Source organism: Pelophylax lessonae (genome assembly GCF_965119305.1).
Source record: "Pelophylax lessonae genome assembly, chromosome: 4".
In the NCBI taxonomy this organism is placed as follows: Eukaryota; Metazoa; Chordata; class Amphibia; order Anura; family Ranidae; genus Pelophylax; species Pelophylax lessonae.
In genome coordinates, this window is record NC_138771.1 from 455,341,118 (window position 1) to 455,363,869 (window position 22,752).

Consider the following 22,752-nt stretch of genomic DNA (forward strand, 5'->3'; position numbering starts at 1 on the left):
AATGTCCATCCACAAATAGCCCCTTCCACAAGGGGATAAGAAGCAAAATCCAGTAGAAGCTACAGAGTATCAAAGAGAAGAAAGGCGCCTCTAAGTGTAGCAATATGGTTCCATTTAATGAAGGTACAACATTTAGCAACTCACATGGTTGATGAATAAAACAGGCACATCTAAGTATGCAGCCATCCGGGGTAAAGCTGTCCACATGGACTATCTTCTGCACCGCCGGCTGCCAGTCTGTAATCCTGACCGGGAAGACCACCCTGCAGTAAAGGGATCTAAAAGCGAGGGGCAGCATGGAAGGGATGACGTAGATGGCGGTGCAGAGGATGGTCTATGTGGACAGCTTTAGCCTGGATGCCTGCATACTTAGATGTGCCTGTTCCAATCATCAACCATGTGAGTTGCTAAATGTTGTACCTTCATTAAATGTAACCATATTGCTACACTTAGAGGCGCCTCTCTTCTCTTTTATACTCAGCTGTGACTTGAAGCTACTTGTATATCAAGACATCGCTTGTAAACCAAGTCAAAATTTATTTGAAAATTTTGCTTGTCTTGCAAAGCACTCTTAAACCAAGTTACTCTCAAACCAAGGTTTTACTGTATATATATATATATACTCTATTGTTAAATGTATTGAGATGCCTGCCTTTCCATGGACATGAACTTTATTGACATCCCAGTAGGGTTCAATATTGAGTTAGCCCACCCTTTGCGGCTATAAACAGCTTCAGCTCTTCTGGGAAGGCTTTCCACAAGGTTTAGGAGTGTGTCTATGGGAATGTTTGACCATTCTTCCAGAAGCGCATTTCAGGCACTAATATTGGGCGCGAAGGCCTGGCTCGCAGTCCCCACTCTAATTTATCCCAAAGGTGTCCTATCGGTTGGAGGTCAGGACTCTGTGCAGGCCAGTCAATTTACTCCACCCCAAACTCGCTCATTCATGTCTTTATGGACATTGCTTTGTGCACTTGTCCAAATCATTTGGTGGAGGGGGGATTATGGCATGGGGTTGTTTTTCAGGGGTTGGGCTTGGCCCCTTAGTTCCAGTGAAGGGAACTCTTAAGTAGGGTTCCCACCTCATCCCTTTAAACCAGGACACGCATTATTTACACAGGTTTTTTGGCTAATTAAGGTGGTAATTAAACTCACCTTATCTGTATTAAATTAGCTTCAGAACCTGTGTAATTAATATGTGTCCTGGTTTAAAAGGATGAGGTGGCAACCCTACTCTTAAGACGTCAGCACATCAAGACATTTTGGACAATTTTATGCTCCTGACTTTGTGGGAACAGTTTGGGGATGGCCCCTTCCTGTTCCAACATGACTGCGCACCAGTGCACAAAGCAAGGTCCATAAAGACATGGATGAGCGAGTTTGGGGTGGAGGAACTTGGCTGGCCTGCACAGAGTCCTGACCTCAACCCGATAGTTTGGGATGAATTAGAGCGGAGACTGCAAGCCAGGCCTTCTCGTTCAACATCAGCGCCTGACCTCACAAATGCACTTCTGGAAGAATGGTCAAACATTCCCATAGACACACTCCTAAACCTTGTGGACAGCCTTCTTAAAAGAGTTGAAGCTGTTGAAGCAAAGCATGGGCCAACTCAATATTGAACCCTACAGACTAAAGCCCCGTACACATGTACCGATTGTCGGCCGCAAATATTTGGCCGCCGAACGATCGGCTGATTGTCGGCTTGTTAGTATGATGCTTCCGACAGCTGACAGCGCATTTTCGGCCGAACAGAATCTGTCGTGCAGGCATTAAAACTTTTGTACGCCGACACCAGAACGGCCGATTGTCCGCCAGTCAGTACAGAATTCGGCCGACAATCAGCAGATTTGCAAGACTGGGCATGCTCAGAGAAGAAAAAACACACGGAAAGTTAACCATCACATGACATCACTTCTGCAGTCGGCTGTTGTTGGCCGACAAAATTCGTGTGCAGTCTTTTGCACTTTTCAACAGACAAGACAGCCCTGGACAAAAGACGGCCGATCATTCGGCCGACGATCGGTACATGTGTAGGGGGCTTAATGGGCCATACACACTGTAAGATTTTCTGAAGATTTTTTCCTTTAGATTTACCAAAACCATATAATATGAGGTCAAACCTAAACACTTTCAATTTGTATGCAATCTGGCAGGCCCTTGCACTACATAGAAAAGGTAAATCTGAAGGAAAAAGTCTTCAGATAATCTTATAGTGTGTATGGCCCTTAAAGCTGGATACACACTATACAACTTTTGTTGGTAGATTTCCTTTTTATTTACCTTCAACTATGTAGTGCAAGGGCCTGCCGCAGCCTGATTGCATACAAATTGAAAGTGTTTAGGTCTGACCTCACATTATATGGTTTTGGTAAAGCCCCGTACACACGTACCAATCGTCGGCCGAACGATTGGCCGTCTTTTGTCCAGGGCTGTCGTGTCTGTTGAAAACTGCAAAAGACTGCACACGAATTTTGTCGGCCAACAACAGCCGACTGCAGAAGTGATGTCATGTGATGGTTAACTTTCCTTGTCTTTTTTCTTCTCTGAGCATGCCCAGTCTTGCAAATCTGCTGTCTGTCGGCCGAATTCTGTACTGACTGGCGAATAATCGGCCGTTCTGGTGTTGGCCAACAAAAATTTTAATGCTTGCACGACAGATTCTGTTTGGCCGAAAATGCGCTGTCGGCTGTCGGAAGTATCATACTAACAAGCCTACAATCGGCCGATCGGTCATCGGCCGAATCTTTACGGCCGACAATCGGTACGTGTGTACGGGCCTTAAGACTGGGATGCCATCAAAGTGTGTGTGTAAAGGCAGGCAACTTAATACTTTTGGTAATATAGTGTATATATATATATATATATATATATATATATATAATTGTTACATAGGTTAGTCAGCATAGGTATTGGGAGGGGGTTTGCATTTTAGGACTAGTTAGGTCTATCTTGAAACTCCACTTTTTATTTTTTCCAACAGGGTCACTTTAACAAATATCTACCAGTAAGATGGTCAAGATGGGTGGCCAGTTTATAGCACCTGCACTAGGGTCATCGGATGTCTCGGCCAGCCAATGTGGATGCACTAGGTATCAGCTTGGTAAATTAAAACCAGGCTTTGCATCTTTCGGGAACCACACCCTTCAGTATGCCAAGAAAATACCATGTACATACACAGCATTCTTATCAGCATCAAAGTACTGCAGATAAGCATCATATGACTCGTGCCTGAAAGCAGATCTGAATTCAATGTAGATAGAAGAATTTTCCAAACAGTTTTTTTTGTATTATGTCATATGGATGTACATTGAGATTAATGCCAATCCTTACTTAAACTACACTACAAAAAAATGGTGAAAAAGGAATTACTTTAAATAATTTACACCCAATGTCTCAATTGAAATTCTGATGATCTTTATGATTTATGTTTCTAAAAAATTACTTACTTCTTGCATAGAACATATGCCCATTATATTACTGCTTGACATAGAACTGCAGAAACATACATTTCAAATGCTCACTTAAATACAAAGTAGCAGTGTTAAAAATGACATAAAATGAATGAAATCACTCTAATCCCGGTGTCACATCTAACTGCAGAGCAGCACTAGGGTGGGGAATATGGATTGTGTTACCCAGGGTCGTCCATTACTCAGGAACCACAAGTCTCAGCCTGCCTTTTGGCCAGCAGTGCAAGCATGCTTAGACTTGTAGTTCCACAGCATTTCCAGGATACATCGTGCTAATGCCTAATCTGTGCTGTCACTTTTTGTCACTTTATCTTATATCAATCTATATTTGCAGACTAAAGCTGGATACACATCATACGATTGTTGATGTTTAATTTCTTTTAGATTTACCTTCAACTATGTAGTGCAAGGGCCTGTCTGATTGCATACAATTTGCAAGTGTTTAGGTTTAATCTCATAATAAATGGTTTTGGTAAATCTAAAGGAAAGTTGTACAAGAAAATTGTATAAAAATGGTAAAGTGTGAGGCCAGCTTAAGGCTGGCCATACATTATACAATTTTCTTGTACAATTTACCTTTAGTCCTCGTTCACATTGGAGCGACTTGTCATACGATTTGACAAGTCAAATCGCATGACAAGTCACATCCTATTGCCAGCAATTGCATTGTTCAAATTGGGGCAACGCCGACTTTTCGGTGGTGCAATGCCGACTTTGCGGTGGTGCAATGCCGACTCTGCGGTGCCGCATCGCTTTAAAAAAGTAGTTCCTGCGCTACGTTTGGCGATTTTGGGTGCGACCTGCATGAAGCTGCACAGATGCACCCCAAGTCGCACTGACACGCGGCTTTAAAATCGTGCATTTTCAGATGAAGTCACGCGATTTCAATGTGAACGAGGGCTCAGATTTACCAAAGCCATATATTACGTGGTCAAACCCAAACGCTTTTAATTAGTATGCAGTCAGGCAGGCCCTTGCACTTCATAGCTGAAGGTGAATCTAAAGGAAATTGAATAAGAAAATTGCATAATGTATGGCCAGCGTTACCATAAAACAAAGGAAAAAGACAGCAATCCAGCCAACTTTCTTCAAATCTGCAGACTACATTATCGTAGTGCAGTCAAAGTTCTTTGTTACAGTAGCTAGCTCTTGGCTGCAGTTGCAATGGGAAGTGTACAGTACTGTACACGGTAAGGAGGACACACCCAACCTACTGTACCATTGTACATTCAAGAAGATGTATAAGTGTGCTTATCCTGATAAAATCGATATATAAAGATATATATATATATATATATATATATATATATATATATATACAGATAGTAATTTGAATACATATATATATATATATTATATTCAGTATATATATATATATATATATATATATATATATATATATATATATATATATGTATATAGAAATATATATTTATATATATATATATATATATATATATATATATATACTGAATATTATATATATATATATATATATATATATATTATATAGAAATATATATTTATATATATATATATATATATATATATATATATATATATATATATATATCAAATGAAAAAATGATGTGTATATGTGTGTATATATATATATATATATATATATATATATATATATATATATATATTCTTTTTAAAAATCTGCCAACCGCGATCTTGCTTTTAAAACAAGTTAGCGAAAGTTTTTCTATCTCTTCAGGGTGGAAAATTGTAAGAAAATAGGTAATATGTGCTAAAATGCGATACTTTTTTTCAACGGACGGAAAGATAATCTGTATACGTAGTCATAGCAGTGTGTGATACGGCCACATGGAAAAGATTAAATGACTTGTGAAGGTCCCTAATGTCTCGGCACTGTGCCAGTGGCCTCGGCCATTGTGCGAGCAATAGAACAAAGAATGACATTAGAACTTACTTTTTTGAGATGTCTTGTAGGGCTGATTGCAGGATGAAAGTAGCTTTTGGGGATCCTGAGAGTAGAGAAGTCCTGTGCAGCCCTGCAGAGGAAGAGGAGAGAGAAGAGAGAAGAAGCCTACCCTCCTACACTAGCAGCTGCTGCTGCCACAGCCGTCAGTGTGATGTCACAGGCCTGCAGTCTGCCTGCTGGAGCTGAGTTCTAAAGTGACTTCAGGGGGAAGGGCTGGGACATACCCCTTTCAATGCAGAACACCGTAACTAGCCTTGCTCTTGGGAAAAGAGAACTGAAATAACACATAACATATTTAGACAGTTGTTTTGTAGTTTGTAATTCTGTATTGCTACGAATGCAGTTTAAGATTGTAAAAAGAGAAAGGATTTGAGCCCAGGTCACATTATTAATGTATGATTGAAGGGGCAGCGCTCGCTTTATCAGGGTGTAAAAAGGGCCCATGCCCTATATAGCGCTGCGTATACTGTTGGCCCTATAAAAAATCCTGTATAATAACAATACTGTGTCTATACAAAAATATATATTTATCCGTATCAGTTTAAACAAATTTTGGCAGCTCAAGTGAAGCACACTTATGCCTGGTACACACAATGAGATTATCGGACGAATTATCATGCGTTTTTTCTTTTGTTTGCATACTAGTCTCGAAAATGAAAAGTTTACTAAAGTTACAAAAATCCTCATACGACAGAATAAAGATATGGAAGCGATGTAATGTGTTGTAGTATATCTGTATTGTTATTTCAAAAGACAACGACAACTGTACTAATTAAGGCCCCTTTTACACTTGTACGACTTGTCCTGCGACCTGGGACTGCAAAGTCACATGACAAGTTGTTTCCCATGATCTGAGTACCGTTCATATCTGTGCGAACTCAAGTTGCAGCGACTTCAAAATAGTCCCTGCACTACTTTGGTACGACTTTGATGTGACTTGCGGTTCATAGACCTCAAGATTACACAGGCATTGCTTCAAGTTGCGTCAAATTTACGTGACTTTTAGAGCGCACAAGTGTGAAAGGGGCCTAAATGGAAATTGTACGATCTGGCATTGTACGAGAAAGATTTTTGCGCTTGTCACATCCGATAATATAGGATGAACTGTTGTGATTGGCTCTTGAAAGCTCTGTACTAAAGGTCAGATTATCGCAAGATCGTTTCGAAAGCTGTATTTTTTGTGCCATTTTCTGATCATGTGTACAGACCTTTAGGTGGGAATTGGATGCCGAATTGCAAAAAATGGCCTGGTCATTAAGAGGGCAAATCCTTCCGGTTCAGAAGTGGTCAGCAAACATCATAGCCCTCTATTAAAAGTAAAATGTATTTATAAAACAAATGGGTGTTAGGGGTGACAATCCCAGGGGGCCACTTCTCTATTATATTCTTTTGTGGTGCTGACATTCTTTTTATATACTGTGTGTGTGTATCTATATATATATATATATATATATATACTGTATATATATGTAATTTTTTTTTTTTTACATTTGTTTAACATTTTTATTTATTTTTTACATTTCTTAACTGCTGGCTTTGGTGAAATATCAGGGTTCTAAACAGACCCCTGATGTCTTACATTTAAAACTGAGAAAGGGACTGAGGACAGGATGGGGGAGCAGATGCTAGAATTGATCCCCCTGCAGTGGAGCTGGAGGGATGGGGAGAAAGAGAAGCGGGCAGCGCTGCAGGGGGAGGAACAAGAGGATCGGTATCTGCAATAAGGTAGTACGGTCCTCCTGCTCATAGGGTGCCTGGGCTCCCCTTTTGCACTAATAGGACACGGGCCCAGTACAGGCCCAGGCACACTAGGCACATCCCCTGTGCATGCTTATGTGTCTATGGAAACTAAAGAGTAGATAGTTGCATAGTTATGTTCTTTGTAATCAGCACACATAATATTCCTACAACTCAATCCCCTCTCCTCATATTCAATGGCCTGTCATGTGTGGTGTGGTCACTTTACTGCTACTATGTTGTCCCTTTACTGCAGAATGCTACAATATACTGTACACAATGACACTTGCCTGCTAACTAAGTCAAATGTCACACTTGCATGAAGAGATCGGCCCAGGGCTGATTGAATAGCAGCAAGGGATTTACTGCGTTTATTTCAAGCCAGGTTCGCATATGTGTGGCTGTGGTTCCCAGCATGGAGTCTGGTGCGTTCCTGTTCACCCTTTCAGTTGCAAATCAGGTCCCAATTTTCGCCTGGAATCGCACCTGAACCGGACCCAAAGACGCACAGGACTCTTTTGGAATATGGACTGTGGCTGCCCTGAACGTGTTTGAACCAGCTCCATTGAGAGCCAGTCATTCTCGCATGTCATGTAAATTGGATGCGGGGAAACCCACATCCTATTCGCACATATGGGAACCCGGCCTAACTGTCTAGTCTGTTCAAATAAACATTCAGCCTATTATCAAGCCACTTTTTTGGGGATTTCGATCAAGGTTTTTATTCCTGTCTTTGACCCCACTATGGAGATCCCTCCTTTCCTGTACCTGTGGCACTGGTACAAAAAAGGGGTGCGTTTTCACAGGCAGGGAAGCATAAACAGCAAAATATACTGTCAGCTCAAACTCTAACCCTTCCTCACTTTGCTTAACCACTTCTGGACCGGAAGGTTTTCCACCTTAATGACCAGCCCATTTTTTTTGCGATACGGCACTGCGTTACTTTAGCTGACAATTGCCTGGTCGTGCGATGCTGTACCCAAATAAAAATTTTCCCACAAATAGAGCTTTCTTTTGATGGTATTTGATCACCTGTGCGATTTTTATTTTTGGTGCTATAAATAAAAAAAGAGCGCGAATTCTAAAAAAAAAAAAAAAAACAATATTTCTGCTATATAACATTCCCAATGAAAAATGTAAAAAACTACATTTATCATAATTTTAGGCCAATTTGTATTCTGCTACATATTTTTGGTAAAAATAAATCCCAATAATGGTAGCATATAATGTGTGCGAAAGTTATCGCATCTACAAACTAGGGGAAAGATTTATGTCATTTTTATTTACAAACCCGATTCCAAAAAAGTTGGGACACTGTACAAATTGTGAATAAAAACAGAATGCAATGATGTGGAAGTTTTCGAATTTTAATATTTTATTCAGAATACAACAAAGATGACTTATCAAATGTTTAAACTTAGAAAATGTATCATTTTAGGGGAAAAATAAATTGATTTGAAATTTTATGGCATCAACACATCTCAAAAAAGTTGGGACAAGGCCATGTTTACCACTGTGTGGCATCTCCTCTTCATTTTATAACAGTCTGCAAACGTCTGGGGACTGAGGAGACAAGTTGCCCAAGTTTAGGAATAGGAATGTTGTCCCATTCTTGTCTAATACAGGTTTTTAGTTGCTCAACTGTCTTAGGTCTTCTTTGACGCATCTTCCTCTTTATGATGCGCCAAATTTTTCTATGGGTGAAAGATCTGGACTGCAGGCTGGCCATTTCAGTACCCGGATCCTTCTTCTACGCAGCCATGATGTTGTAATTGATGCAGTATGTGGTCTAGCATTGTCATGTTGAAAAATGCAAGGTCTTCCCTGCAAGGACCGGAAATTGCGTCAACGCGTTTCGCCCTCCTCCAGGGCGATATCACAGACGTATTTGTCAAATACGTCTATGATAATGCCCTGGAGGAGGACGAAACGCGTCAACGCAATTTCCGGTCCTACGCTTGCGGTGGAACGCACGCCAGGACCAAGGGAGCCCCGAGCACACCGCGATCTGAATGATCTTCAATACCATATGAATGACCTAACAAGCCTGCTTTCTCTTACCAAAATGTGAGTGATCCATTTATGTTTTTCTTAATAAACGCTTTGAAATCAGTATCACACTATTGTAAGCCTTTCCTTCCCCATATGGTCTGTGTATCCTGCTGAGCACATACATCGGAGGTCCATTGTCGTCCCTGGCCAGTCTAGAGGATACTGCCCGGATTCCTTACTGGACTAAGCTTGAGTGACCCTTACACAGTATTGTCTAGGGGTCCATACTGTCCGGTAAGTGTAACATCCTAGGGGATTGGATATTCACCATTCTAACTTCACAGTGTCAGCATAATTTTGCACCGATCCCTCAGCACTCAATCACCTTTATGAACTATCTTTCACTTGCTACTTGCTGAAGCACTTTGAGACTTATATGCAATGTTATGAGAAACTTTTTTTCACATTATATTTATTCTTATTTATTGATATTTATTGCACAGGGTGCACCGGACACTTGTTCTATTTATGTGAATTGATGTTGGCACATAATTTAATATTTTTATGATAGCACAACCTTTTTACACTGTTTTTTGCGCTGTCACTTTAAAGAATCTATTTGATTTTTTGCACAGCGGCACTTTGAGTTGTTTCACGTATCACCATAGCGCAGCAATAATTTACTTTATTTTCCCTTCCCTGCAAGAGACAACATCTGGATGGGAGCATATGTTGTTCTAGAACTTGGATATACTTTTCAGCATTGATGGTGCCTTTCCAGATGTGTAAGCTGCCCATGCCACACGCACTCATGCAACCCCATACCATTAGAGATGCAGGCTTCTGAACTGAGCGCTGATAACAAATTAGTTTGTCCTTGTCCTCTTTAGTCCGGATGACATGGCGTCCCAGTTTTCCAAAAATAACTTAAAATTTTGATTCGTCTGACCACAGAACAGTTTTCCACTTTGCCATAGACCATTTTAAATGAGCCTTGGCCCAGAGAAAACGCTAGCGTTTCTGGATCATGTTTAGATTTGGCTTATTTTTTGGCTTGTGGAGTTTTAGCCGGCAACGGCGAATGGCACGGTGGATTGTGTTCACCGACAATGTTTTCTGGAAGTATTCCTGAGCCCATGTTGTGATTTCCATTACAGTAGCATTCCTGTATGTGATGCAGTGCCTTCTAAGGGCCCGAAGATCACGGGCATCCAGTATGGTTTTCCGGCCTTGACCCTTACGCACAGAGATTGTTCCAGATTCTCTGAATCTTTGGATGATATTATGTACTGTAATGATAACTTCAAACTCTTTGCCATTTTTCTCTGAGAAACTCCTTTCTGAAATTGCTCTATTTTTCGCCGCAGCATTGGGGGAATTGGTAATCCTCTGCACATCTTGATTTATGAGGGACACTGCCACTCTGAGAGGCTCTTTTTATACCCAATCATGGTGCCAATTGACCGAATAAGTTGCAAATTGGTCCTCCAGCTGTTCCTTATATATATACATTTAACTTTTCCGGCCTCTTATTGCTACCTGTCCCAACTTTTTTGGAATGTGTAGCTCTCATGAAATCCAAAATGAGCCAATAGTTGGCATGACATTTAAAAATGTCTCACTTTCAACATTTGATATGTTATCTATATTATATTTTGAATAAAATATAAGTTTATGAGATTTGTAAATTAGTCCATTCCTTTTTTATTCACAATTTGTACAGTGTCCCAACTTTTTTGGAACTGGGTTTGTATTTATTTATTTTTTACAAGTAATGGCGGCGATCAGCGATTTTTGGCGGGACTGCGACATTGCAGTGGACAGATCGGACACTTAACTGACATTTTTGACACTTTTGGGGGGGACCAGTGACATTACTACAGAAATCAGTGCTAAAAATATGCACTGTTACTGTACTAATGATACTGGCAGGGAAGGGGTTAACACCAGGGGCAATCAAAGGGTTAAATGTGTCCCTAGGGGGTGCTTTCTAACTGTGGGGGGGCTTCCTGCATCAACACAAAGAGCTGTCTTCCTACATAAGTGGAACACAGGATCCCTGTGTTCATAACTGACAGAACAGCGGTCTGCCGTGTTTACAACGGCAGACCGCCGTTCTGTCTCTACGGGGAGCAATCGCAGGTGCCCGGCGGCAGTTGTGGCCACCGGCCCGCTGATCGGTTTTCCCTGTAGCCAATCAGCATGCGCCTCCACTAGTGGTCCTGCAAAATGACGTACAGTTACGTTGTTTCACGGGACAGAGCCAACTTACCGCAGTATATGTACCGCTGGCGGTCGGCAAGTGATTAAAGTAGGTTTTTGTCTGTTTCCCTGATATAGATGTTATCTAACACTTTCTGGGGGAAATCTACCCATAGGGACACAGATAGCCAATCTTCACTCTATGCAGTTGTAAAATTAACAATTTTCCACTCCAGGAGATTTAACCCCCTTCATAACCAGGCCATTTTTTGAGATACTGCACTGCGACACTATAACTGACAATTGCGCGATTGTGCGATTTTATTTCCCCACAAATACAGCTTTCTTTTGGTGGTATTTGATCACCACTGGGTTTTTTATTTTGTGCACTATAAACAAAAAAAAAAGACTGAGCATTTTGAAAAAAAATTTTTACTTTCTGCTATTAAACATATCCCATAAAAAAAAAATCAAATTTCTTCATAAATTTAGGTCAAAATGTACTCTGCTACATATTTATGGTAAAAAAAAGTCTCAATAAGCGTATGTTAAATGTTTTGCGCAGAAGTTAGAGCGTCTATAAACTATTGTATATGTACTGCAATTTGTATTCATTTATTTTTTTATACTAGTAATGGCGACTGATCGGCGACTGATAGTGGAACTGCGATACTGCGGCAGACAATCTGACACTAACTGATGCTTCTGACACTTTGTAAGAATGAGTGACACTAATACAGTGATCAGTGCTAAAAATATGCACTGTCACTGTACTAATGACACCAGTAGGGAAGGGGTTAAGGGGAGATCAAAGGGCTAATTATGTTCCCTGGGAGTGCTTGCTAACTGTGTGGGGGGTGCTTTGACTGGGGGAAGACAGAGATCCATGTTCCTTAACAGAAACACAGGGTCTCCATCTTCCCTGGCTGGGAAGGGGTTAAACATCATGGGCGAACAAAGGGTTAAATGTGTGCCTAACCAGTGTTTTTGTGTACTATGTGTGCTGCTTTCACTAAGGGATGTGATAGATTTTATTTCCCACTTAGCAGGGAAAGAAAATCCATCACATCCCGCTGTCAGAACAGAGCTCTGCATTGTTTACCTACGTAGAGCTCTGTCCAGCTCCTCTCCCCGATAATCGGCGGGTGCCAGCGAACATCCATTGACTCGCACCCGCTAATCGGCTTCTGCTGTGACTAAGCACAGCAGAAGCGATGAGCCGTGGCGTGCACACGCGCCCCCTATGCAGAAGTGCAGAATCACTAATATACGCCCTGTAGCAGTAAATCTGCTAAGAGGTGGTCGGCAAGTGTTTAATCGAGTATTGTATCGAGTATCGTGTGGTTATCGAGATGTATTTATTGAGCAATAAAAATATGTATTTTTTAATTGAAGCTAGTCTATGAATCTGAATTGTTATTCTCTTCTAATACTATGTTTAGCAGAGCTCAGACAGAAAGAGGGGGTAGCAGAACCAGGAGCCAGAATCTTGAATGCTTACATTGTATGTTGTATATTGAATGCACCTAAAAGCGTGGTGCGGTTCTGTCGCGATTGTTGCACGATAAATCGCGCTGCAATCGCGGCAAACCACATCGCGTGAAGCATGTCACCCAAAAGAAGCTCCTGAAACTTCTTTTGTCGGCAAGCTTCACGCGATTGAGTTTGCCGTGATTGCAGCGCAATTTATTGTGGAACAATCATGGCAGAACTGCACTCTGTTTTTAGGTGTCATTCAAACTAATGGCATCTAAAATGTGTGTTGTGTGATTTGTCATGCACACCTGGGCATTTTGAAATCGTGGGCAGACTCACTGAAAATATGCCCGCTATTGAAAATGCCTGGGTGTGAATGCAGCCTACATGAAACTACAGCAGAAAAGATCAGGCCCCCTTCCTGAGTAGGCAATTGTAAGATGCAAAAGCAGACACTCCACTCAGAGTAAATAGCAGGCCAGTGTAGCTTCACATTTAGCAGCCCTCTTCCGTTAAGGGGAATCTGGCCTACCCAAGAGAGAAAATTTCATTTCTGTAAGAACTTACCGTAAAATTATTTTCTCTGAGTCCTCTGACAGTCACAGCCCGTTCAGTATTCCTTCACCATTGGGTAATGCGCCCTCTCTGCAGGAGCATGCTAGGTAGTGAAACGGTTAACAACAAAAGCTTTTACACACAACACACCTCTAGGGGGCTGTTCCTCAGCCATTACCCATCAGCCACTAGGTGCTGCTCTTCAGTATCGTAGCAAGCAGTACAGGAAGATAAGCAACCCCAAAAATAGAGGGGCGGGGGCTGCAACTGTCAGAGGACTTATATTTTCTCTTACGTCCTCTGACAGTCGCAGCCCGTTTAGTATTCCTTCACCATTGGGACATCTCAAAGCAGTGCAGGTGTGAGGGGTGGGAAGACTCAACCAAGAAAAGGAAACGTATCAACCAGGCCAGAGAAAGAACTGAGCCAACAGGGCAACAGAATCTCAACAGGAGCCAACCATAGAACAACATGCACCCCATGAAGAGACAGAACAATACGTCTCTGCAAGAACCACCGCGCACAAAACTTAGCGGCTACATTACATTAGCATTAGCATTAAATTCGTAGAAGTTTGTGAAAAGCGTGCACAGACGACCATGCTGCCGCTGGGCACACTGGAGCCACAGAAAAAACTGAAAGTGAAAAGCCCAAAAAGGCAAGAACAGCTCTACTAGAGCGCGCTCTCGCAGGGAAAGGAGGCACCTGACCCCTTAGTGAATAGGCCAGTGCAATAGCCTGTCCAGCCTAACAGGAAATGGTTGCAGTGGACACAGCCGAACCCTACCAAAGTCCCTCAGAAGGACAGACAGGGAGCAGACTCCCTAAAGGACTCCGTGGCAGACAGGTCAACCCTGTTCGCCAGGACCACAGCCAACAAATGCAAAGCAAAGTCCCAGGGATGCGTGGGCGTCGCACAAGCGAAGGTAAAATAACAGCTTCAAACAGGTGGAAAGCAGACACCACCCTAGAGAGAAAAGACTGAGTTGGTCGCAAGACCACTTCATCCCTAAGAACAACCAGATAAGGCGAATGGCAAGACTGAGCTGCCACTCCACACACCCTGTGAGCAGAGGTGATAGCCACCAGAAAAGCAACTTTCTGGGATAACACAGGTAGAGCTAACGCTCCGATGTTCTCCAAAGGGAGGCTGTTGTAAAATGGACAAACCCAAATTCAGGCCCCATGGAGGCAAAGGAGCCTGCCACGGGGGAACCGGAAGACACACCCCTTGAACAAAGGTGCGAAGCAAGAAAGCAGTCAGCAAGGGATGCTGGAAGAAAATGGCTAATGACAAATTACCTTAGATCATGCCCAGCATCAAGGGCTGATCCACACCTTCCTGCAGGAAGGCCAAATACCCCCGCCACCGCAAAAAAAGAGCGTGGACGAAACCCTGGTGACCCACACCTGGAAACATACGCCTTCCAGGCACGATGGTAAACCCACCTGGAGGTAGAATTCCGAGCCTACAGTAAGGCAGGAATGACAGCATGCGAGAGACCCTTGTCTCTCAAAACTCAGCTTTTAACAGCCATGCCGTGAAAGCCAGAGACCGTAAATCAGGATGGAAGAATGGCCCTCCATCTGTACATGGTCTGCGCATGAAGACCGACGAGGCCAACCTGGGGCCACCAGAATTACCTGCACCAGTTCCTACTCCAACCATCGGAGGAACCTGGACAGCAGTTGAAAACGGAGGGAAGGTATAAACCAGCCGATACTGGTGCCAGGGCACCACCAACGCGTCCATGGCATGTCAGAGGATCGCAGGTTCCGGCCATGAACCTTCCTACCTCTATCTTAAGACAGGAGGCGAACAAAGCCATGTCCGGAGTAGCCCACCAGGCACACAGGGGCGAAAAACATCGGGATGCAGGGACCATTTCCTCCAGTCCAAGGACTGGCGACTCAGATAGTCTGCCTGCCAGATCCCCACTACCGGAAAGTGAACAGCCGAAATTGCTGGAACGCGCATCTCGACCCAAGACAGGATCTCGGTCACTTCCTTGGCCGCCCTGGTGAATGACGTAAGCCACCGCCGTGGCGTTGTCCGACTGAACATGAACCGGTCGACCCTGAAGCCGAGTCGTCCAAAGGAACAAGCAGAGCTTGAGTGCCCGGAGCTCCATGACGGTTATCGGTAAGGAGGATCCCTCCGCCAACCACGTTCCCTGGGCACAAAGTGGGCCCAGAAAGCTACCCCAGCCTCACAGGCTGGCATCCGTGGTGATCACTATCCAAAGTAGAGGCAGAAAAGATTTGCCTTGTGTCAGAGCGGGTGACAGGAGCCACCATGAAAGGTCTTTCCCCGTGAGATGGCTCAAAGATATCCTCTTGTCCAATGACTGAGGAATACTGTCCCACCAGGCAAGAACCTCTGCTTACAGAGAGCTCGCTGGAAACTGAGCAAACGGGATGGCGTTGAAGGCCGAAGCCAACAGACCCAGGGACCGCATGCAGGCCCTTAGAGAGGAGAGATCATTGTCCCTGAGGGACCTTATCTCGCCCTGCAGGGATCAAAGGTTTCCCTCCGGGAGAAAAAACCTTGCTTGAGCAGAGTCCCGGACCATCCCCAGGTAACTGAGATAAACTGACGGGGTCAGTGCCGACTTCTGAAAAATTATGTTCCACTTGAACTCCTGAAGCATCTGAACCATGACCGTCAGATCGCTCGACAGAGCGGCACACGAGCTTGCCCTCAACAGGAGGTCATCCACATAATCGAGGACCACATCCCCGTCATGCGCAGCAAAGCCATCACCGGAGCCAAAACCTTGGCGAACACCCTGGAAGCCGAAGCTAGACCAAGGGTAATGCCACAAAGTGATAATGCTCCTCTGCCACTGCGAAGCGGAGATATCACTGATGACCTCCGTACATAGGGGTGTGCCGATACACATCCTCTAAGTCAATGGAGGCCAGAAAGTCCCCTGGACCCAACGATGCCACCACCGACCGGATGGATTCCATTCAGAACTTCCGCACTTGAGATCCAGAATCGGATGCACCTTGCCCTCTTTTCAGGGCACCGTGAACAGGTTGGAATAGAACCCGTGAAACCTGTCCTGCTGAGGGACTGGCACAATAACTCCTTGGGCAAGAAGATCTTGCACCGCCCCCTTGAGATCTGTAAACAATCGGGAGTCAAACTGAGATTTGCGGGAAAGAACCTGTCCACGGGGTGAGATAAAAACTCGATCTTGCACCCCAAACGAAACAGTAACGCAGACGACCCCCTACCCCTGAAAAGGGTGAGGGTGGCCCATCAGGCGGAAGGTTTACCGGGTTGCTGAACCGGCCTGACCAGCCTTGGGCTTCTCGGACCATGGCTCATTGTGACCGCCTGAGTTCCTGAAGGAGGTACCTGTGTCCCGTGCCCCTGAGGCACAAAAGGACCCACTATGAGCCTTGAAGGAAGGACCCCACCAAGCGCGGAGCGATATTCCCTTAGAGGTTTGGGGCAAAAAGGGGTACTCTTACCACCAGTAAGACCTTTGATCAACTCATCTAAAGTATCCCCAAAAAGTTGATAACCCATATAAGGGACATCAGACACAGTCGTCTTGGAAGCGTGGTCAGCCGACCAACTTTTCAGCCAAATAATGCGGCGGATCACGATCCCAACCGCAGATAACCTTGCGACCAAAGGAGCCTCGTCCAAGGCCGCATCACATAGGTACATCACGGCCTGGGCCATGTGATCCACCAGGACAAGGGCAGTTGGAGGGACCGACTCCGTCACTAAGGTGCGCCTAAGCACCTTGAACCATTCCGTGACCGCTTGAGAAACCATCCCAGAAGCGAACACAGGTTTGAGCAGGGAGCCCACCACCAAATATATGTGGCAGGAAAGTGCCCCCACGCGCCTATCCGCCGGGTCTATGAACACCGGGGACTGCTCCACGGGCATCAGCGTGGATTTATTTAACCTGAAAACAGTGTGGTCCACCATTGGTGACACCGTCCAACGATTATTGACAGGATCCGCAAAGGGATAACGGTATGGAAAACCACTTAGGCACTGCCAGCATATGCTTGATGCAATGCCATAGTTTGTTCACGGTTTCGTGAAACTCATCGGGACAGGGGAAAACCTGACCCAACTTCTGGGCTGTGTGGGACCCGAAAGAAACCCGCATACCTGACTCGGTGGGCTCAAACGCAATGTTTAAAGTCTCCCTGACAGAGCTACAGTGGCGTAGCTTGGGGGGTGCAGGGGGGGCCGGCCGCACCGGGCGCAACATCTGGGGGGGCGCATCCGCAGTGTCACTTTGTCTGTCTGACTCTGACATACACAGTTCACCCACTGTCTGTGGCTGCCTCCATCTTTAGGCTGGGAGATGTCCAGCGCAGCTGCCCTATGGCTGAAAATGGCAGGTCGGGGCGGGGCTGGACTGTGCCTCACCTGTCCAATGGTGTAGGGTTGGGTGGCATTGCAAGCCAAGCCCCGCCTATGCCGCCTCTCCTCACTGCTCAGTCAGTTTAGCAGCGAGTGAGTCAGCAGCCTAGCGCTGTCACAGAGTGGGTTTTTTTTTTTTTAATCACCTGATTAGAGCCAGAGGCTCTAATAAGCTTAAAAAAAGGGTGGACCCGGGGCGCAGAGCAGTGCGCCCCAAGCCCACCCATTGTGTGACAATAGCGAATGAAAATTCGCTATTGTCACACGGATCCTCCTCCTGGCCAATCAAGCGGGTCCGAGACCCTCTTCCTGATTGGCTGAAAGGCGAACGCATGCCATTGGCCGAGGAGGAGGCAGGAGGACTCGAGGAGACATGGGGAACTGAGGAGAAGCCGCCGCTGCAGGTAAGTCTCTCTGCATTGAAGGGAGCACGCTGGTCTGTCTCCATTGAAAGGGGGCACGCTGGTCTCTCCGCATTGAAAGGGGGCACGCTGGTCTCTCTGCATTGAAAGGGGGCACGCTGGTCATTCTGCATTGAAAGGGGGCACGCTGGTCATTCTGCATTGAAAGGGGGCACGCTGGTCACTCTGCATTGAAAGGGGGCACGCTGGTCACTCTGCATTGAAAGGGGGCACGCTGGTCATTCAAACTTGTATTTAGATGCATTTTACTTTAATTACATCAGTATTTTCATAACAAGCAATACATGTGCTTAGGGGGTAAGGGTTTCTTTAACTAATCTAGTGGAAGAGACTCGAGTGCTAAAATCCCGCGGGTTAGGGGGCGCAAATTACTTGCCTTGCCCCGCGTGCTGACAACCCACGCTACGCCACTGCAGAGCTAACAAGCGTATCCACTAAAGCGCGTTTCCGTGCCCCAGTGGGGGAGTACTCCTCCTCCTCCACATTCGAACGCGAGGACTGGGACCCCTCAGGGGGGGGACATTGTCCGTGGCAACCAAAATCAGGCTCTGAGGCAGAAAAAACTGAGAAGGCATCAGCCGTTTATGAACAGCGGTATCAGACAGCAGCAGATAAACCTTAATCGCTAAGGTTGCAAGTGCAGCAGGTAAGGAGGTCATTGCCATTGATTCAGGAGTTCCTGAAGCAAGTACAGTGGCGGAGCTAGACTTTTAAAACAGGGGTGGCAAAGGGGGGGCAAGGTATTATTTTGGGGGGTCAATATATAAAGTGTCATTTAGTGTCAGATTTGTCCACCGCAATGTCGCAGTCCCTCTAATAATCGCTGATCGCTGCCATTACTAGTAAAAACAATTAAAAAATAAAAAGTTCCAGTTTGTAGATGTAATAACTTTTTTGCAAACCAATCAAAATACACTTTTACAAAAAATATGTGGCAGAATACATATTAGCCTAAATCTATGAAAATAGGGGGGAGCTGTAAAGCACTGTGGGGAGCTGAAGAGTCCTGGGGGAGGGGGGGGACTAAAGAGCACTGGTGGGGGGGGGGGGCCTGAAGAGCTCTGGGGGGGTACTGGAAAGGGGGGGTGTAAAGTATGCATTTATTAGATACAGAGCAGAAAAATACATCCACATCAGCAGTTCTATGGCACATCATTCTTTGTCAGTTCACTCTGACCTATACATATCTGTGAACACTTGCAGATTAATATGTGCACAATGTTCTAGGTATATTGGGGACAGTGGCGGCTGGTGCTCAAAAATGTTAGGGGGGCGCAAACAGAAAAATGTAATAGGCATTGCTTTGCGGCAAAAAACGCTGTAAAAAATTGCATGACTTTGAGGTCGCAAAAGTGAGAAACGGGCCTTCAGTAATTAAGGTATAGTGTGCCCCCTTTCAATGCAGAGTGACCAGCGTGCCCCCTTCAATGCAGTGACCAGCGTACATGCCCCCTTCAATGCAGTGACCAGCGTACATGCCCCCTTCAATGCAGTGACCAGCGTACATGCCCCCTTCAATGCAGTGACCAGCGTACATGCCCCCTTCAATGCAGAGACCAGCGTACATGCCCCCTTCAATGCAGAGATCAGCGTATATGCCCCCTTCAATGCAGAGATCAGTGTATATGCCCCCTTCAATGCAGAGATCAGCATACATGCCCTGAATGCAGTGACCAGCATACATGCCCCCAATGCAGAGACCAGCATACATGCCCCCAATGCAGTGACCAGCGTACATGCCCCCTTCAATGCAGTGACCAGCGTACATTCCCCCTTCAATGCAGAGATCAGCGTACATGCCCCCTTCAATGCAGAGATCAGCGTACATGCCTCCTTCAATGCAGAGATCAGCGTACATGCCCCCTTCAATGCAGAGATCAGCGTACATGCCCCCTTCAATGCAGTGACCAGCGTACATTCCCCCTTCAATGCAGTTACCAGCGTACATTCCCCCTTCAATGCAGTGACCAGCGTACATTCCCCCTTCAATGCAGTGACCAGCGTACATTCCCCCTTCAATGCAGTGACCAGCGTACATGCCCCCTTCAATGCAGAGATCAGCGTACATGCCCCCTTCAATGCAGAGATCAGCATACATGCCCCCAATGCAGTGACCAGCATACATGCCCGCAATGCAGTGACCAGCGTACATGCCCCCAATGCAGTGACCAGCGTACATGCCCCCAATGCAGAGATCAGCGTGCGTGCCCCCTTACCTACCTGGAGCGGCAGCAGGCGGCTTCTTCTCAGCCCCGGTGACCGGCGGCGCATCTCCACGAGTCCTTCCAGCAGCAGCGGCTTCTTCTGAGTACCGGTGACCGGCGGCGCGTCTCCACGAGTCCTTCCGCCTCCTCCTCGGCTAATGGCAAGGGGTTTGTCTTGTGGCCAATCAAGAAGCGCGTATCGGAAGCGCTTCCTGATTGGCCAGGAGTTGGATCGGTGTGACAATAGCGAATATTCATTCGCTATTGTCACGCAATGGGTGGGCTCGGGATGCACTGCTCTGCGCCCCGGGTACACCCTTTGCATCGCCCTATTAGAGCCTCTGGCTCTAATCAGGTGATGCAAAAAAAAAAAATCCCATTGAACGCCCCTGCATGCAGATTAGGGGGCTGGACGCATGGATGGGGGGGCGGCGCCCCTGCGCCCCCCTCAGGCACTAACCTTCTTCCTCCTCCCCCCTCAGGCACTAACCTTCTTCCACCCCCCCCTCAGGCACTAACCTTCTTCCTCCTCCTTCCCCCCCCCCCCCCTCGGGCACTCACCTTCTTCTTCCCCCCCTCTCAGGCACTCACCTTCTTCCTCCTCCCCCCCCTCAGGCACTAACCTTCTTCCTCCTCCCCCCTCAGGCACTAACCTTCTTCCTCCTCCTTCCCCCCCCCTCGGGCACTCACCTTCTTCTTCCCCCCCCCTCTCAGGCACTCACCTTCTTCCTCCTCCCCCCCCCTCAGGCACTCACCTTCTTACTCCTCCCCCCCCCTCAGGCACTCACCTTCTTCTCCCCCCCCCTCAGGCACTCACCTTCTTCTCCCCCCCCCATCAGGCACTCACCTTCTTCTTCCTCCCCCCCATCAGGCACTCACCTTCTTCTTCCTCCCCCCCATCAGGCACTCACCTTCTTCTTCTTCCTCCCCCCCCCCATCAGGCACTCACCTTCTTCCTCCCCCCCTCGGGCACTCACCTTCCTTCTCCTCCCTCCCCCTCAGGCACTCACATTCTCCCCCCCCCCTCGGGCACTCACATTCTTCCTCCTCCCTCCCCCTCAGGCACTCACATCCCCCCCCCCTCGGGCACTCACATTCTTCCTTCTTTCCCCCCCCTCCCCCCTCGGGCACTCACATTCTTCCTTCTTTCCCCCCCTCCCCCCTCGGGCACTCACATTCTTCTTCCTTCGGCTCTCAGCTGAGCTGAGCAGCGCTGCGGCCAGAAGAAGACGGAGGGGGGTGGAGGCGGAGCCAATGCTAGGCGGCAAGGGGAGGAATTTGAAATCCTCCTCCGCTCGTCATGTGACAGCAGAAGAGGTTCTCGGAGCGGAGGAGGATTTCAAATTCCTCTCCTTGCCGCCTAGCATTGGCTCCGCCTCCACAATTGCCACCCCAGCTAACCCTCTGGCTCCGCCACTGAGCAAGTACCAGGTCTGTGGGGAAAAACTGCCATCTTAGGACTCAAGTTTTGAAAAAAAAAATAATTTGGACACTGGCCCTTTAAATCGGCGGTTTCCGCGGTCCACACTGCAATTCTGCCCTGCCGCCGGAGTCTCCTTACAAATGATGCAAAAAACAGCAAAGGCACAGTTCTATGGTGACAACCCCAAAAAAACAGAGAGAAAACAGCCCCACAGCGTCACAATGTAAAAGCAGACATTCTCACTAACTGCTGCAGCAAAACAATCAGTGTCCTTAGCCACTAGATGCCGATAGAGCCCTGAGCCACAATATAATGGTTGCCTATGGTATGCAATGTACACAGAAGCACTAGGCGGCCACCCACAGTTAAGATGGCGACCGAACCGACGCCAAGGCTTAGAAAATGGCTGCTGCCCACACAGGGAAGCCAGTGAAGCCGCCCTCGAAAAGAAGTCAGGACACCCAGGAGCTGGCCACCGCGGGGAGCCCTCAGAGACACCCCCAGGACAAAATAACAAAACCCCCACACCCACCACCAGGCATTGAGCACCACAGAGTGCCCCCAAAGGGGCAGGGGGTAGGGGCCGTCCATATCGGTCAGGGGGACACTACAGAGACCATCACATTCTGCCTTCCCCTAGGAGTGGGTTCACATGACACCCCCCACAGGCCGACTGTCCCAGGGACATGGGGGGTAACATCACTCACCATACCATGGCCTGCGGGCTCCTCTCTGATACGAAACACCTCCCACCCTGAGTGGGGGTGCCGTCAACCAGGAAGGGATGCTAGCAACACACGGGCGTTCCAGAGTTGAGACATCCCGGCGAACATGGGTTCTCCACAGGCTCCTCCCCATCCTCAGGGGCACTGTCGTGGTGAGGCCTGGGCGTACCAATGACCTGCGACACTCGTTGGCAGG

The 22,752-nt window shown here is 46.5% G+C and overlaps 1 protein-coding gene across 2 annotated transcripts in view; it reads right to left on the reverse strand.

Moving 5' to 3' along the window:
• The window catches only part of ANXA6 (annexin A6), a 175,222-nt gene extending 169,642 nt beyond the window's left edge, over positions 1-5,580 (reverse strand). For both annotated transcript variants that reach the window (XM_082254125.1, XM_082254124.1), the window contains exon 1: positions 5,407-5,580. The gene's annotated coding sequence lies outside the window, so the exon portion shown is untranslated. The remainder of the gene's footprint in view (positions 1-5,406) is intronic.
• Between the last annotated feature and the right edge of the window lie 17,172 nt (positions 5,581-22,752).